The 18747-nt window shown below is 45.0% G+C and overlaps 1 long non-coding RNA gene across 4 annotated transcripts; it reads left to right on the top strand.

The window, feature by feature from the left end:
* Positions 1-621: 621 nt before the first annotated feature.
* Positions 622-12330, top strand: LOC142874935 (uncharacterized). 4 transcript variants are annotated; one of them, XR_012922521.1, is made up of 6 exons: positions 622-1005; positions 3300-3506; positions 4474-4592; positions 4672-4750; positions 10028-10058; positions 11724-12330. It is a non-coding gene; the product is annotated as an uncharacterized LOC142874935 (long non-coding RNA). The 4 variants fall into 4 exon arrangements; XR_012922522.1 differs by lacking the exons at positions 10028-10058; positions 11724-12330 and adding an exon at positions 5433-6709; XR_012922520.1 differs by lacking the exons at positions 10028-10058; positions 11724-12330 and having other exon boundaries at positions 624-1048; positions 4672-4841.
* Positions 12331-18747: the final 6417 nt, after the last annotated feature.

Raw genomic sequence — 18747 nt, 5'->3', positions numbered from 1 at the left:
TAGGAGCCGCCCCTTCCGCTTCCGCTGCGAGCCTGATTGGACAGTTCCTACATATGCGCCCCTGATTGGACAGAACAAGAGGTCGGTCCCGACCCTTAATTCCCAGAGTGACAGCTCATTGGATCCCACGTATTCAAATATATTCCAAGATTTTTGTCTCCGCACAGAACCTGGCAGTGCCAGGAGTATATTGAGAGTTAGCCTTGTATATATAATGTTATATACTTATGAATAATATATTTTATATTCAAAATTAGAAAGTATAAAGGGAAAACATTTTAAAATTTCAGATTTTCAGCAAGGCATGTAAGGCTAGCAATTTCTGAGGCCAAGGAAAGAGCATCACTTGAGGTACGGAATAGAGACCAGCCGGGGCTACAGGGAGAGACCCCATTCCACAAAAAATAGCCAGTTTGGTGGCGCATGCCTCTAGTCTCCGGTACTCGAGAGGTTGAGGCCAGAGGATCGCTTCAGCCCTGGAGTGTGAGGTTGCTGCGAGCTAGGATGACGTCACAGTAGAATAACCTGGACAAAAGAGTGAGACTGGGTCTCAAAAAAAAACCAAAAAAAACCCATGAAGGTTACGAAATGTGAAGTTTAAACATAATAGTCACCGTATCTTCCCAGTTTTGAATATCCTATATATTATCCACAAGTGGACATAACCCCATGTACTAGGTAAAATGCAGATGACCCCAAGCAGCTGCCCCGTTCCAGCACACAGAGGAAACGCAGGACGCAGCCAGCAATCCGTGTGGACTCATCTTCTGTCACTCAGGGCACTAAGGGGTGGGGTCTGAGGCCTGATCCAATAAAAAACGCTGAAGGGAGAACTGTCCAATGAGGCGCGGCAGAGGGGGCGGGGCGCGGCGGTCCAGGATCTGGCGGGGCCTTTGTGTTTTCCTTGGCTTGGCCGCGGAACTGAGCGCGGCGTCCGCTGTTCTTTCTCCTCAGCCCTGGGAAGCCCAGGTGGCCGGCACAGCCTCGTGACGGAGGTACCGGGAGGTCGGTAGGGCGGACGCCGGGACAGCGTGCAAGGGGAGAGATGGTGAGTGGGACGCGGCGGTGTCCCCGCCGCGGGAGGGGCAGGTTGGAACCGGCCGGAACCGGCCGAGGGGGACGCGGCCTGGCCGCCGCGGCTGCGGGGTCTGTGGACCGAGGTGCGCGGCGGCGCGGGTCCGGCCGCCTCTGCTTCCCCACAGGCCCCTGCGCCCTTGTTCCGTTCCTTCGCGGCCACGTCGCCCGCGGAGCCCTGGCCGGGCAGCTCTGGCCCGCAGGCCGCGTCTCCCCGTCGTGTGCGGGGCGGGACGCCGGGGTCCTCAGGGGAGACCCCACTCGGTGTGCGGTGCTCCCGCGTGTGGGGGAGCTGTGCGCCGTGGTTCTCTGTCCCTCTGTCTCCTGTTGAAAAGTAAACTGCGGCGCGCCATAACGTGGACAGCGACGCAGGAATGGGACTCCCACCGTGGTGTGTGGTTTGGGGGCCCACCGGAGGGGCTGGAAGGCAAGGCGTTGGCAAGGTGCATGGGGAAGGGAAGCGAATTAAGTAATTGATTGGGTGCACGCGTACTGTCCCCTTGTTGGCCCCACCCAGATGGAAATTTCCTGGTTGTCTGATCAGAAACTAATTGCAGGTTTGTCGTTCACCAAGCCTGAATTTTGCTTCCCCTTAAGGTAGGAATTTGCAAGAAATGCAATGTAGTATTGGATTTTTTGTTACATAGAAATCCAGGCTACTAGAGCCATTTAAGTCTAATTGCCTTTTATTTAATTATTTTAACACTCCACAGGAGGCCTAGTTTTTCCCTGCATGTTTCAAAGGTATGGCAAGCAGGGTCTCAAATTCACCACCCTGTTGCCCTGGAGTACCTCAGGCTTGTAAAAAAGTATTAAATTTGTTGTTTCATTTGCAATTCCTGAATGCCAACTTCCCGCTTCTGATTCACAACATTATAAACTATTTGTTCTTTATTACACATTTTAGACACAGTATTTATTTATTTATTTATGAATGAATGATAGAGTCCCACTGTGTTGCTGGGCTGTGGCATCAGCCTAGCTCACAGCAACCTCAAACTCCTAGGCTCAAGCAATCCTCCTTCCTCAGTATCCCAAGGAGCTGGGACTGCAGGTGTGTGCTACCATGCCTGGCCAATGTTTTCTGTGTATATTTTTAGTTGTCGAGCTAATTTCTTTCTATTTTTTTTTTTTTTTAGTAGAGACAGTATCTGGCTCTTGGTCAGGCTGGTGTGGAATTCTTGAGCTCAAACCATCTACCCACCTTGGCTTCCCAGAGTGCTAGAATTATAGGTGTGAGCCACCACACCAAGCCAAACCACAGTATTTTTTTTTTTTAATTTCAGTATATTATGAGAGTACAAATGTTTAGGTGACGATTGTTGCCTTTCCCTATTCCACCCGGGAGTCAGAGCTTCAAGTGTGTCCATTTCTCAGATGGTGTGCATCCCACTCATTATGTATGTATGCAGCCATCCACTGTTCCCCGCTCCCATCTGCCTAACTCCCCATAAATGTTATTCCCATATGTGCACGTAGGTGTTGATCAGTGAAACCAATTTGCTGGTGACTACATGTGCTTATTTTTCCATTCTTGGGATACTTGACTAAGAATGAGTTCCAGCTGTATCCAGGAAAATACAAGAGGTACTATATCACAGTTGTTTCTTTTTTTTTTTTTTTTTTTTTTGAGACAGAGTCTCGCTTTGTTGTCCAGGCTAGAGTGAGTGCCGTGGCGTCAGCCTAGCTCACAGCAACCTCAAACTCCTGGGCTTGAGTGATCCTTCTGCCTCAGCCTCCCGAGTAGCTGGGACTACAGGCATGTGCCACCATGCCCGGCTAATTTTTTATATATATATCAGTTGGCCAATTAATTTCTTTCTATTTATAGTAGAGACGGGGTCTCGCTCTTGCTCAGGCTGGTTTTGAACTCCTGACCTTGAGCAATCCGCCCGCCTCGGCCTCCCAAGAGCTAGGATTACAGGCGTGAGCCACAGCGCCCGGCCCACAGTTGTTTCTTATAGCTGAATACTACTCCATGGTATACATATACCACATTTTATTAATCCACTTGTGTATTGATGGGCTCTTGGTTTCTTTCTACATCTTTGCAATTGCAAGACACGGTATTTAAATGAACCATTTTTTTCACATAGCAGTGGATGACACTTTATTAAAGGTATGTTTTCTTTTTGTAAATATTTCACATGAGACAATAGCAGAGAATAATCTTCTGACACTGAACTATAAAAATATTTGTGCCTCTCTTTGTTTCATTTCTTTAGGTGCAGACTCCTTATCAGAAATTCTTCTGGTTGAGATTTCACTTTGGAAATTTAAGAGTGATGTGCCTTCAGGCACTCTTCAGTCTTTTTCATGTCCTGAATAACAGAACAGTCTGGGGATGATCCAAGATGACGACAGCAGCCATGTCTCTTGAAGTATCTGATGAGTATCAGCCCTGGGTTATCTCCTTCCAAGGACAACCTGAGGTATGGGGTGGAGCCTCTCAGGGGGGCAGCTGGATGCCCTGGGCCTGAGGGAAGTCTTCTGGCATACAATTCATCTAAAGAGCAAACCCCTTGAGATATTAAAATATTCTTCTACCACTCTCAATTTGCATTCCTTTTAGACACATTGTCTGTGAGCTAATTGGGTGGTGATATTGAGGCGAAAAGGCAGAAATGATTACTGCTCCCTGGGTATGCTCACACTGTTAATGGAGAATATCTGAAACAAAAACCTGCAAAGCAAAATGCACTTTAGGGTTGTAGTGCAGTGTCCCTTGGGAGAATTGTCATTGAGCACTTTATTGGGTTGGATAAAGGTGAGAGGATGTCCCAAGGGGCCTGACTTGACATCTGAGTCAGACATGTCTGTGTTTTAGTCAGCACTGACACTCTCTGAATTTCTCACATTACAAAGATTTATTCACTTCAACTTCAGGTTTTGTTTGTTTCCTTTTTGATTTATTAACTATAAATAGCAATTAGAGTTTAAAGATAAAATATTTTCATTGATATGGAATGGGGTTGGGAGACTCTTTCTGAGCATCGAATGGTTATTACTTCGGGGCTGTTTTTAAATTTTGTCAAATAAATTTGAATTTAGGTAAGAAGTTACTCCATTCTAAAGGAATATTGCAACAGGTGGAAGGGAGGACCTGTAAGATTTTCAGGCATCTCAAAGTTTAGGAAGAAAAAGGGTTCGTATCATAGAGAGGAACAAACAAAATTATAAAGAAGGTAGAAGGGGGAAGACAGAATGGACGTTGGCGAAAATCTGATTCCAGATAAGAGAATATTTCCCCCCGAATCAGCCTGTTCTTAGGAGGTGCGTGAAGAAGGGCTGTATGTTGTCTCAGGCTGAGGATGCATCAGAGTTCAGGGACCTGCAGGAAGGAGGGGAACCCAAGCCATGTTTGGTTACCAATTTTTTTTTTTTTTTTTTTTGAGACAGGAGTCTCACTCTGCAGCCCGGGGTAGAGTGCAGTGGTGTCAGCCTTGCTACCAGCAACCTCAAACTCGTGGGCTCAAGCGATCCTCCTGCCTCAGCTTCCGGAGTAACTGAGACTACAGGCATGTGCCACCATGTTGAGCTCATTTTCCCTATATATTTTTAGTTGGCCAATTAATTTCTATTTTTTTTTTTTAATAGAGACGGGGTTTCCCTCTTGTTCAGGCTCGTCTTGAACTCCTGACTTTGAGCGATCTTCCTGCTACCTCCTCCCAGACTGGTAGGATTACAGGCATGAGCCACCGCTCCTGGCCCAAGTATTTTGTTTTTACCCCTGAAGACAAAATTGTTTAGCTGATTGGGAATCACAATTCGTGCCAGGTTTGTTTTTTGGGGGGGGACAAAGTCTCACCCTGCTGCCTGGGCTAGAATGCAGTTGGGTCAGGCCAGGTTACAGCAACCTAAAACTCCTGGGCTGAAGCAATCCTCCTGCCTCAGCCTCCTGAGTAGCTGGGACTACAGGCACGCGCCACCATGCCCAACCAATTTTTTGTATGTGTTTTTAGTTGGGCAATTAATTTTTTTCCATCATTAATAGAGATGATGGGGTCTTGCTCTTGCTCAGGCTGGATTTGAACTCCAACCATTGAGCGTCCGCCTACCTGGGCCTCTCAGAGTACTGAGATTTCAGGCGTCAGCCACCATGCCTGACCTGCACACAGTCTTTTACTGCATTGTTCTGTGGTTCCAGGTCTCCCAGGGTGAGCAAAGAACGCAGATTGAAAGGGAAGAAGTTCTGAGAACACATCCCCTCCCTCACCCTGCTGCCATCTCATGATTCCCACGAAGGCAAGAACATACCCACTAGGCAGGTCCATGGTCATGTCCCTCTAGCAAAGTCTCCACCCTCGGCCATCACCACAGTATCTTCCCTTATAATTTCCTGCCAAAATTCTGCACAGGTGCCCAGAGGATGCCGGGCTTATTCCCAGCCCCAGACACTGAACCTGTAGCAGCAGCTTGCTTCCTCCATCAACACAGACTGCTGGACCACCCGGTCATGAAAGAATCTCACTTGACGGCCACAGGGATGAGTCAGCGTGTCGCCCTGTATAGGATAGTATGTGGCATAAACCAGTCCTTCTACCTCCTCTGCACTGTCCCCCACCCATAGGTCCTCGAGAGCACTGTTCTCCATTATCCTTTTTTCTTGTAAACTCTCCTGTGCACCCAGTGTGCGTAACACCACCCGTCAGGTTCCTGCATTCGTTGCTTACGAGAATTCAGGTGCCCATAGGTTCAAGACTATTGCCTTAGACCTGGCTGTTGTGAGAGCAAATAGGCATTATACATGAGACAGTTCTCCAGCTTGAAAATAAGGGGAATGATTTTGTTGTCCTCTTTTCCTAAGGCATTTAGTTTAGAAAATTTTTGTATGTAATTTCTTTCCTACCTTGTTGAAACATATGTAAACAGTTTGAACATCTAAATAGGCATTTTCTCAGTAGTTTTTTTTTTTTTTTTTTTGAGACAAAGTCTCCCTCTGTTGCCCAGGCTAGAGTGAATGCTGTGGCATCAGCCTAGCTCACAACAACCTCAAAATCCTGGGCTCAAGCAATCCTGCTGCCTCAGCCTCCCAAGTAGCTGGGACTACAGGCATGCGCCACCATGCCCAGCTAATTTTTTCTATATATATTAGTTGGCCAATTAATTTCTTTCTATTTATACTAGAGACGGGGTCTCACTCTTGCTCAGGTTGGTTTCGAACTCCTGACATTGAGGGATCCTCCCACCTCGGCCGCCCAAGAGTGCTAGCATTACAGGCATGAGCCACCTTGCCTGGCCTTTCTCAGTGTTTTGACTAAGAAATATCTTAATCTGGGACTTGGGAAGAATTCCTTTGCGATGCAAATTGGAAAGAAGCCTGCACTCTCTCCCTCGGTTTCTATAGGAGGGTGGGAGCCTGCCTGCAGCAGGCACCTGGCTCCAATTTGTAAAACTACCTCCTGTAATAAAGATGTGGAAAGTTTATTATTCCTTTGAATATGGCCAGTTTTGGAAACACAGATGGACTTCCCTGTTACCAGGTGAATATAGTATGAACCACATAGGACAAGTCTTGTACTTGGGGACTAATTATGGCAACTTTTATTTCTGTCTTTGCAATTTCCTCACAGATTGCTTGTGAATTACTTCACGTTCTTGTTTAATTGTATAATAAAACACAATTCTTTCTGTTTTGCCATTTGTGAGAGTTAGGGAATGCAAATGACTTTCATTTTTAATTATATATTCGAAACACTGTCCAGAATTATCAGACACAATGTATACATATAAGGCGCCCACCAGCCTTCCCTGCAGAGGGGCCTTTCCCTCTGAGGCTTCTAGTCGCAGCTCACAATCATGCAGCCGTTGTGAATACTGCTCCCACATTCTGCAGACAGCTGATCCCTGTGCCTGTTTGGGACCTACAGTCCCTCCTAGAGCAGTTAGACTGGACTTGTACAGAAATAACTTCAGAGATCTGCAGTCATTCTACTTTCAGTGTCCCTGGCATCCAGACCTGAAACTGAGTCACAGGTCCTGGGACCTGGAGACCCAGCCAGGGTCACGTGTGCATTGAGCAGGCCTGAGAATCTCAGCTTCCCCACTGTGTATGTGTGGAAATACCCACAGAGATGCCGGGGACACCTGCTACCTCTCACCCCCTCCCATTCCTAACTCTGCAGCTCCACACACTCAATCCACGTCCTGGCGTTTGAGAAAAGAAGAGAACTTTTACCTGAGGATTGATGACACTTAATTGTCATGTTCAGACCGAGAATAAAAAGAGAAAATAATCATGTTATGTTCCTTTCTTTGAGTTATGTGTTCAACTCTAGAAACTTCTTGTTATCACCACAAGTAGCTATAAATTAACCTAATAACAATAACTTATACTCTGTAGCTTTACAGTGCACAGCCAATGACTGGGCCATGTTATTTCTGTAAACTATCAGAACTCTAAACTCACAACTTGTATTCAGCCTACTTCCTTTTCTCTCTCTTTTTCTTTTCTTTTTTTTGTCTTTAAATATCCACTTGTACCTGCTGGCATTTTAGAGTGTGTATCGACGGCAATTTGAATTTATACTTCCAGGTTGCAGTCTTCAACCTTTACCCAAATATTCTTTCTACTCCAATTTATTTTGCTTCAGCTTCTCCCTTTGCGGTCAACATACCCTTTAGAATGTGTTACAGCAGCCACCATGAGGGTTTTCTCTGGTTTCCTCCCCTGTGTGTAGCTCCCAATAATTGCAGAGCCAGGTTGATCCCACCCAGGATCTGCACACAGGGCTGGCCTCAACGTGGGATGCACAAGGCAGGGCTGCACTTTGAACTGAGGAAGTAGAGAAACCCAGGGGCTCGTCTTTTGCATCATGAGTGGTCAAACAGACATCTTAGAGCCCCCTTTTCAGAGTAGGGTTCTTTGAATTTCCAGATGTTGCCCAGTGACCTGCTGCAGTTTTGTGAGGGGCTCCTGGCATCAACAGAATGTGGTGGCAGAATCTGTAAGTATAAACAGTTATTTCAGCAGTGCGAGGTCAGGGCCACAAAATATTTGGAGCCTTGATCAAAACTACACCTACCTGTGGACCATATTATTAGAGGAAGATAGTTTTGTCTTTTCTCATACCCAAGAGTTAGCTGATCGGGGACAAGTATTACAACCGAATCCAGTGTTACCTGCTCCAAGAGGGCAAGTTCATTCTCTATCCTGACCCCAAAGGGTCAGTCAGAGTCTCTCCTGACTGGATTACCCTGCAGGCATCAGCCCAGGTTTCACTGCAAACCCTCTCGCCAGCACCTGGGTGGCTTCTGGACATAGGGGATGTCCTGTTCATACTGGGGTCAGGCTGACAGGAGGGTCTAATTGCCCTTTGTCTCAGAGGAAGAGGAATGTGTCAGGAAGGTTTATTCCTCACAGAATCTCTTTGGTTAGTGTCCAGATGAGATTTGTTCCAGTTCCCTTGGTCCTTGGGTGAAGAACAAGGAGGAGGTCTGTCCTGGCCCGCGGGACCTTCTGTTACTCGCGGGGGCGAGGGGGACTGTGCCTGAAAGAGATGAGCGAGAGAAAGAAACGAGACCAAGCAAATGGTTGTCAAGGTCTGCTTTACTTAGATTTTTAGTAGGTTTTATAAGCATATAAAAACAAGGAAGTCAAAACAAAAAATAGAGTGATGACGATGAGGCTTGGGTCTGGGTTGATTAGCCCTAATCAGTGTCTTATCAGTATCCTGTTTTTGACTGATTACTCATCTCCAACCAGAACATTTGCAGTCAACACATCCTGGAGCATTCCGTGGTCAGCACGTCATGGACTGCATTCTTCTCGGAGCTATAGCTGGAATTTTCCAGGGCGAAGTCCATGCGTAGGACAAGTCATAGGGGAGTTGAGGGTCTTTGAGGGTCCTTGCCTCTAACAGAGGTCTAGATACAAAAACTATCATAGAAACCAGTTGTTTCCATTTCAGATGGCCACCAGGAAAACAGCTATGAAGCTATCATGGTGTTGACTATCCATGAACTTTTATTCTAGAGCAAAGGGATACATCGCTGTATTCTGCGGTCAATCCAGAGAGGGAAAGTGTACATGGAGTCTGGCTTCGTTTCGGCCACTTCCCTTACGTTGTGTAAGTTCTGATGTAAACACATGAAGGGCTATTTATGGACAGAAAAGGTTATTTTTTTGCTTTTTTTTTTTAAGAATAATGCAGGCCGGGCGTGGCGGCTCACGCCTGTAATCCTAACACTCTGGGAGGCCGAGACTGGCGGATTGCTCTGGGTCAGGAGTTCGAAACCAGCCTGAGCAAGAGCGAGACCCTGTCTCTAGTATAAATAGAAAGGTTTAATTGGCCAACTAATATATATAGAAAAAATGAGCCGGGCATGTTGGCGCATGTCTGTAGTCCCGGCTACTCGGGAGGCTGAGGCAGGAGGATCACATGAGCCCCGGAGATTGAGGTTGCTGTGAGCTGGGCTGACGCCATGGCACTCACTCTAGCCTGGGCAACAAAGTGAGACTCTGTCTCAAAAAAAAAAAAAAGAATAATACTTAGCTTCAAATATAATTGTCCTAGAAGCATCAAAGGTTTTAGTTAAATTGCTTGTTATTATATGTTATGCAATAAACCAGGAAGTGGCTGAAATAGATAAAAATTGTACAAACTGTGGGATCCTAGTTTCTGTTGGGCAGGCTTAGGAATGACAGGCCTGGAAACAACCCATTGGCATGGAGACAAGAAGCCCAAGACCTGCTTGCTGCCCCAGCCCTGCCAGCTCCACCCTCCTCTGAGGCCTCATGGAGGTGCGTCTCCCAGTGGAATTAATTAAAGGCGGTCACGGTTTTGTGTGGCTGCTGCTTCTGCCTCTCCAGAGCTGGTGCTCAAAATTTCCTGAAACCCAAAAGCAGATAAATAAGAAATCAATGTATATTGTGGTTCCTTAATTTCTTTCTTTATTAAAACAAATGCTTCTAGTGATATCTCACTAAGAAACTTATTTTCCGTTCCTACAGAGGGAGTCGTTGGTCTACAAGTCAGAAGAAAGTAAGTATAAATAGAAGAATGAAAAAAATCCTTCTGAAGTATACTTTACCCTTTATGTATTCCTCCCATTGGTCTCTAGATAGCTTTTTACTTTCGTTTGTACGTTTTTATTTTTCTATTTGCCTTTGAATGGCAAGGTAGCTTTTTTTGAAGACAGGGTCTCACTTTTTCAGTGAAGCTTGGGTGGGTGGAACGATTACAGCTTATTGTAGCCCTTAAACGTGTGAGCTCAAGAGATGCCCTGTCTCAGACTTCTGAGTAGTTGGACAACAGTTGCCAAAATACACACCTGGCTGCTTGTTAAATTTTTTGTAGTTGGGACTCAACCCCACTGGGTCTGTGTGAAAAAATAAAAAAAGGAAAACATTATAAATTTAAGAAAAGAAAATATTAAAAATAAAAAATTGTTTGTAGTGATGAGGACACTGCATATTGCCCAGGTTGGTTTGAACTTCTGGCCTCCAGCAATACTTCTTTTATGGCCTAAGAAAGTGCTGGTATTACAGATGTGAGGCCCAGGACCCAGCCTATATTTGCCTTTTCTTCCATAGTTTTTCTTTTTTAAATCAAAGATAGAGAATCAGAAAAAGAACTGGAAATTTTGGGCTCTTTATCCAAATCCTGGGAATTATGGCACTGTTAGTGCCCAGTGTCCAGGCTGCTATGAGGATTGTCAAACACACTGTGAGATTCCTGACGGAATGCACCATAGCATGCTTGTGAGCACGTAGTACATGCTCATAGGAGTAGACATTTTCTGGACATCAGGGTCCTTCTTTCTGCCTGTGAATATGGTGGTAGCAGGAGAAGGGGTTATGCTGATGCCTTTAAAGGCATATTATAAAGATAGAGGTGTGGATATGCCATTAATGCATGTATACATGATACTTTCCAAATGCAGACCTACACAGCAATTGCTCCTGTCTCCGGCCTCTGTAAACCTTTAAAGGGTAGCAAAGAATGTCATGCTTCAGGATGGTGATTCATGGTTTTCACTTTGGACCAAAAGTATTTGTGTTGTGATAGGGTTTTGGCTGTAAGGGACTGTGTGCTGTGCCTGCTGTCTCTAGCCCAGTGCTACTGAAAATGAGTGTGTGTGTGGGGGGAATATCACCGTTATATGGGGACTTCTCCTCGATGCCAATTCATGAACCCTTCCCATACCTACAAAATTACAATAGTTAGAGTGGGGTCCAAAATACCAAATGATTTATGTGCTGAATAAATGGTTCTCAGTCCAGTCTTCCCATTTGAATCACATGACCAGTTTGAAGAAATGGCATTTCCTGTGCCCTTCCCACAGACAATTGTTCTGGGTGGGAGTGTCCCCGTGGTTTTAATTAAGTGTCCCAGGTGCTTATAAAGAAAACCAGAGTCAAGCATGCGGTCTCCCAGGCACATTCATGAGAGTTGAGTTCTGCCTTTGTCACAGGTGAGCTAACAGGGCCTGCTCTGCTTGGGTTTGGTTTGGTAGGGGTGTGTCAGTGTGCTTCATATGCCTCTTGCTGCAACAGAAATTGCTGGTGTCTCTGGAAGGAGAGGACACTGATACTCACATTTTGATGTTCCTGTAGGAAGTCATTGTTCGCAAAACTCTCCTGTGACATGAGATAGGGGAAGGTAGACCTTTCCTGTACATCAAGGTGCTTCTTTCTGCCTATGCAGGTGGTGGGAGCAGCTGAAGGGGTTGTGCTGATGCCGTTAAAGGCAGATGCTCTAGATACGGATGTGATTTGTCCAGATAATCTCACCAGAAAAGAATTTCACAGGAGGAAGAGGAAGATAAGGAAATGGCTTGTTCTTGGGTGAGTGTGTCCCATTCAGGGGCTGTGTCCACTTTCCTCCTGGAATGTCACATGTTTAGAACTTGCAACCCTTTGTATCTTAACTTCTGTTGTTCATGCCTAATATGTTTATTTCAACTACTTATTAAATCTTGTGATACTCAAGGAGCTCTGGAAATTTTTCCCCCTTACATATGAGAGTCTTCTCTTTGTTCATCCAGACTTCTTAGGTGCCATGATCAATTCTCACATGAGTGTTTGATCTGCAGTATTTAAAATGTTGCCTTTGTGACAGGTGAATGTGGGAATACCAATGGGATATGCAAGATTCCTGTTGGAGATGGGGTAGGGTCCTTGTACATCAGTGAGAAAGGGGAACGTGCACTTTGGAGGTTCCATCTAGTTACTCCATCAGCTCTTTGCAGAAAAGGATTAAGGAAATGCACATTTAAAGAGGTTGTCTTTAATTTCCCAGAATAACTCAAAAAGTTGTGAAAAAGGATAGTGAGAAGAGGTTTGCTTCCTAGGATTCTAAAGAAAGACTGTGTTTAAATACTAATTATTATTATTTTTGAGACAGAGTCTCGCTTTGTTGCCCAGGCTAGAGTGAGTGCTGTGGCATCAGCCTAGCTCACAGCAACCTCAAACTCCTGGGCTCAAGCAATCCTCCTGCCTCAGCCTCCCGAGTAGCTGGGACTATAGGCATGCGCCATCATGCCCGGCTAACTTTTTCTATATATATTAGTTGGCCAGTTAATTTCTTTCTATTTAAAGGAGTGACGGCGTATCACTCTTGCTTAGGCTGGTTTCAAACGCCTGACCTCCAGCTATCTGCCCGCCTCGGCCTCCCAGAGAGCTAGGATTACAGGCGTGAGCCACCTCGCCCATCCCTAAATACTAATTAAATACAGTGTTAGAGATTACAGAACCCGGGAGATATCTGTAGTATGAAGTTTGGATAATATTGATGTTTCTTTATGAATAAATTCCTTTTATAATTTTTTCTGTTGCCAGTAAGCTCAGAACAGTAATGTTGTGGCCTGTGTGCATCAGCACCTGACTCTAATTTTATTGCAGTTCATGTTTATTTGATTCACTTAGCACTTAATTAAAATGTCATCTGGCAGTTTTTTTCACTTTAGTGTTAATTACTGTTCTCTTTATTATCAATACGTACCTTTGGGTGACTTATGAACTGATGTATCACATTTAATCCTGAAGCTGTTTCTTCTTATTAGAGTCTCTCATGGCTTGTTTTGGGAAATGACGGCTCTGATTTTGTTTACTGGTCAGATGAACTGGGATAAACAGAGGCTTCCCACCTACTGGACGTTTGAGAAAATATTCCTGGTCTAGAGCACTGATCACTGGTGAGCTTGTTAAAAATTCAGAAAGTAGCCAGGCGTGCCTGTAATCCCAGCAGTCTGGGAAGTTGAGGTCGGAGGAGTGCTTGAGTTCAGGAGGTCAAGACCAGCCTGAGCAAGAATGAGGCCCCATCTCTCCTACAAAATGGAAAAAAATAATTAGCTGGGAATGGTGGGCATGCTTCCCGGGAGGATCGCACCTCACCCTGTCCAAAGTGCCATGGGTATTAACTCCCTCCTGCCACTGCCCTCAACAGTAACTGAGTCCGGGGTTGGGGTGTGGAGCGGGTGGCTTCAGAGCAGGACTGGGACCGGGTAGTGAGGAGGATGTGACGCTGAGACGTGCACGGAGCCTTTGCCCAAATCAAGGCAAGATTTGCCCTACCGTTGCCTGTGGAAATTTATTTTCATTTGATGCCCAAGTAGTCTTCAGAGCATTGCTCCTAGTCCAGCTCAGGGAGCCTCCTGCGTTTCTAAACTGTGGGAGCTGGCCTGATGCCCAAGACACCACCCTCTGTGCCGCTGTCCCCTGCTCTCTAGCCAGAGCACCAGGTAGGAACTATTAGGAGAAATCCTCCACTTAGCCCACCTGTAAACAGGGTTTGAGCTTTGTAGGGGTGGCATGGAGTGTGCCTTCATGGAAACGCAGCCCTCTCTGGTGCGTTTTTCATGGATGTGGAAGGTGAGGCATGAGGGAGGGTGATGAATTACCTGGGATCTGCTAAGAGCAGAGAAAACTCCAGTGTGCAGGCGTGTCTTGGGAGCCATTTCCACCCACACGTTTAAGTGGACAGGCGTCCAAAGGTCAACCTGACGTCACGATGGGTGCGTCATAAAATACACATAAAATCCTAAACATCATCTCAACTGAGGCCTGACCGAACAGTGTCTCAAAGATACACATCGTGACCTGCTCCCTCAGGAATAGGGGGTGTTCCAGCTTTCTGGGAGTGACTCTGAAGGTGTGGCGCACATGAGGGACATGTTAAACCCATTAGGTTTAAGATTTCTGCTTTGGGTTGAAATCTAGCATTCGGGTATGTGCACCTTAATTCACTGGGACTGATACATTGACTTTACTATACAGACGATGGAAAGGATCAGGAGCACATTTACTTACATGTAGCCTGTAAATAATTGATGTCTCTAAATTCCTTATGCCCTCAGGGACAGAGTCTTTGCTTCCCTGCATATTACCAGTGTTTATGTTGTTATCTAATCTGGAAAAACCTGGTGTTCATCTACATGAAAATATGACTTTGTCCATACGAAATGTTCTGATAGTTTCCATTTGTGCTTCCTGCATGTGGGATACCATCAGAAGAACTGAAAGACTTGGTCATGGCAATGGGACCCTATTGTACTTTGTGATGAATTAATATCTTTATGAAATGCTTAACATGTGGGTTCAACAGCATCTTTGTATTCTTATCCTCTGCCTACCTGCGCTCTCATTTGGTGGGGTTTCCATTTACACCTGCCCGCACACGTTGGATGGGGATGTTGTAACATGAGGATATTCATGGTCCTAAAATGAGGATTAATTAAGAGGAGAGTCTTGTGCTCTGTGTTCAGGGGCACCGCTGTGGGTATGTGGCTGCAAAGACACTTTCCTCAGCAGTCCCCTGGGCCACTGTCTCAGATCGTCATTCCAAATGCAGCTGCAGCTGCTGTTCACGGACCTTGCTGCTTCTGTTGTGTGGTGTGTGATGCTTAAATTTTGTGGCTCTGACCCTCTTTTACCACCTCCTTCCTGGGCGTATCTCCTGGGTTTTTCTAGCTGTTTCCTGGGAGCCAGTGGTGCAAGTGTAAGTCACAGGGTCGTCAGAGATTCCACTCTTCACTACCCAAGTCCCTGTACTCTAGCCACGTGCTGATCTTGCTGTCGTCCCTTGTTTGCCCTCTGCAGTCGAGCTCTGAGGAATTCCAGTTGCTTGTAGCTCCTGTCATTCTCAAGCTGTTGGGGCTGCTTAGAAGCTGGGCATCTTGTCTTGGTTTCACTGACATCATTCCTTTTGTGTATTTTGATGTCTGATGCTACTTTTTTAAATAATGTGGCCACTTGCCCTAGCAGGTCCTTTTAAATTCCTTCGTGAATTTCACCCTTAGAGGAACTTGATGAAGTAGGCAGGTGATCCTCATTTTACAGAAGAGAAAATCCCCAGTGAGAGAGGTTGAATATCTTTATTACGTTCACACAAATTTCCGATGCATTTTGATTTTTAATCTGGAGGTCTGGGTGTAAAGTGCAGCTTAGATCATTGTGATCCTGACCTAAAACAAACTTTGGTAAGTATCAAGCCCATGTATCTTGAGTGTCAAGTCCCAGGAATGCGGATAGCTAGAACCCACTGGGATTGTCAGTGTCCCCATCGGATAGAGACAGGAGTGGTCCCAGGCCCATCTGGAAGGACTTGAGTGCTGCCACCTTGGCTCAGAGGACCTCCTCCTCAGGAATCCTTGCTGCAGGTGGAGGCATTGGTGCCCTGAAGGCCACTTGGCCTGGGCTTCATGTTCCTGCCACTGTGAGGCCTTGAAACCATTTGAAGACAGCTGTCAGATTTTATGAAGCATCTGAGGAGTCAGAGCTGAACATGCTGGTGCTCTGTTCTAGGCTCTGACCTCCATGACTTTGAAGCCATATGCACATCTTCCTCTTCCTTTTCCCAGAGACCTGGAAACCAACCAGATATTGAGCAGAGGATTCTTGCTAGACTGAGCAGGCTTCTTTGCTAAATCAAGATTTTAGGTGAAAGTACATACATGTGCGTAGTAGAAGGTTCAGGAGCCTCATGTCAGGTTGGTGAAGTAAAGAATCTTAGTCATTTCGGAGTGTACACAGCTCAGCTGTGTGGAGTCTGACTCTTCTATCTTGCAAAGCTGAAACTTCCCAATGAACCAGTAATTCCCTATTTCTCACTTCCACAGCCCCTGGCAACCACAATTGTAGTTTCCTTTTCTAAATGTTTTTGAGGACTCCAGATACTTCAGAGCCATGAAACCATGTAGTTGTGTGTGTTTGTGTGTGTTTGTGACTGGCTTATTTCATTCAGCATAATGTCCTCAAGCTTCATCCATGTTGTAGAACATGTTAGAATTTCTTTCCTCTTTATGGGTTGGGGTTTTTACTACAATTTCAAATTAACGAATAAAAAAAAGAAGAACCTGGTACCATGGAAATGTTAGTTGATGACTAATTCCATTTGTAAAGCTTATGTTGAAAACTTATGAAGCCAAAGAAATGGAGCACTGATAAACATACGAACATTGTTGAACCTGGGAAACATTTCACTAAGTGAAAGAAGCCCGTCATAAAGCCCACCTGCTGTTTAACTCTATTTCTGTAGAATATCCAGATAGGCTGCCGCTGGGGCTGCCACGGGACGGTGTCCTGGGCTGGAGCATCATGGACAGGCGGAGCTCCCTCAGGGAAGCAGCCTGGCGCCCGCGGGGTGGGGGTTTGGCAGGGTTGGTGGAGCTTCAGCTCAGGTGTTGGGGAGCAGGAGAACAAGGCTGAGGGCCGGTCGGGAAGGTCACACAGAGAGTGGGACTGTGTCATCACTGCCACAGTCGTGTCTGCCATCTAATTAATTTTATTTCAGCTTTGCAAGGTGAATAAGTTCTGTGATCTGATATGCACAATGGGGATGGTGTTTAATGCTGTATTGTGTACTTGAAATTTGCTAAAAGAAGTAGATCGTAAATTTTCTTAACTCACATACACAAAAGGTAACTATGTAGAGGTGACATATTCTTAGTTATGAATGGTGGCAGTCTTTTCACAATGTACGGCAAATTGTACTTCTGAAATATATACAGTTTTTATATGTCAGTGAAGTCTCAGGAAAGCTGTTACACAAATCATGAGAGGACAGTCAATATTTAGTCCAAAGGAACAGCTACCTGAAACAATCTCCATTCCCAGTGTATTGTGGATCTTTAACTGGTAGCTCAGATGAGAAATAAAACATGTACAGAAAAAGTTGGACATGGACGTTCACAGAAGCTGTTAAAGGAGGCAATAGACAAGAAGAAGAAACTACCCCATATCAACAGATTTTTAACAGGTATATCCATGCAACAGAATATTATTCCACATGGAAAAAGGATGAAATATGTACCTCAGAAATTATTTCTTTATACTGTGTATTTGGCAGTGGAATAGTTTTAAACCAGAATAATTTCCTTTCTAGGGAGGAGTACTTGTTCAGACTCCCAAGGAGCCTCTTTCACTTACAGACTCTGCCTGTCAGGCTGAGACCTAAAATAGTCTCCTGACTGCTTCCTGATTTCAGGATTGTGGGCTCAGTGTGACCGTTTTGGCAGTCAATGCTTGTATGGAAGGGAGGCAGGAGAACCTGAGATAGACTCTTGCCATTGTGTGATCACACCTCTTCACAGAACTGCAATTGCCATTGTATCTATCTGTTCTGGCAATGCTGGTACACACGAGTGCAGCTCAGAGTATTGGTGAAAAACGCTGTCTTTGCCTTTAATACCCCAAATAATTGTAGATTCTCAATCAGCATCTCCAAGGACACCATTGGAGTGTGTGGAAGAGGCTCTTCCTTTTCCATGATCCTTGAAGTCAGACAAGGTGTCATGTGGAATGGAACAGGAAATGCTGAGGTCTGACACAACAGGGCCTGGCAAGGAAGCACGTGTTGTACACTGCACTGTTTCCCTGAGATGGCCTTTTAGTCAAAATATAACACTAAGCTAACTCTTGGCTTTCCAAGAAGCCTCTCTATTTTTACAGTCATGAGAAGAATAATGAGGTGACACAAAGAAAATGAAAAGGATGTGTCAATGGGTTAGATGTAGAAGATTGAAAATAATATAAATTTATACTAAAATCATTAAAGAATAATTAACATTACTCAATGCACATTTATATGGAAAACAAAAAAACGTGAATTTTATAGAAAAATACAATTTACCAGTATAGACCCCTGTTTAGAAAGGAAGTCTAAATGATATCATATTCATAGGAGTAGAAAAGCTTGTAAAAAGGTTCTAACAAGGCCGGGCGCTGTGGCTCACGCCTGTAATCCTAGCTCTTGGGAGGCCGAGGCGGGCGGATTGCTCAAGGTCAGGAGTTCAAAACCAGCCTGAGCAAGAGCGAGACCCCGTCTCTACTATAAATAGAAAGAAATTAATTGGCCAACTGATATATATATAAAAAAAATTAGCTGGGCATGGTGGCGCATGCCTGTAGTCCCAGCTACTCGGGAGGCTGAGGCAGAAGGATCTCTCAAGCCCAGGAGTTTGAGGTTGCTGTGAGCTAGGCTGACGCCACGGCACTCATTCTAGCCTGGACAACAAAGCGAGACTCTGTCTCAAAAAAAAAAAAAAAAAAAGGTTCTAACAAATACAGATCCAGAAAAAAGTAGTTCTGATGGGAATTCTTCAGTCATTTTAAATATCACATAAATTAATGCTTTTAACTCAATTTAACAACATTACAATGGAAATACTACTTCCTAATTAATTACGGAAGTCAAGTGGAACATTGGTACCAAAAACTTTCAAGTGTTGTGT

Source organism: Microcebus murinus, chromosome 13 (assembly GCF_040939455.1).
Source record: "Microcebus murinus isolate Inina chromosome 13, M.murinus_Inina_mat1.0, whole genome shotgun sequence".
Lineage (NCBI taxonomy): Eukaryota > Metazoa > Chordata > Mammalia > Primates > Cheirogaleidae > Microcebus > Microcebus murinus.
This window is presented reverse-complemented; position numbering and strand designations above follow the sequence as displayed.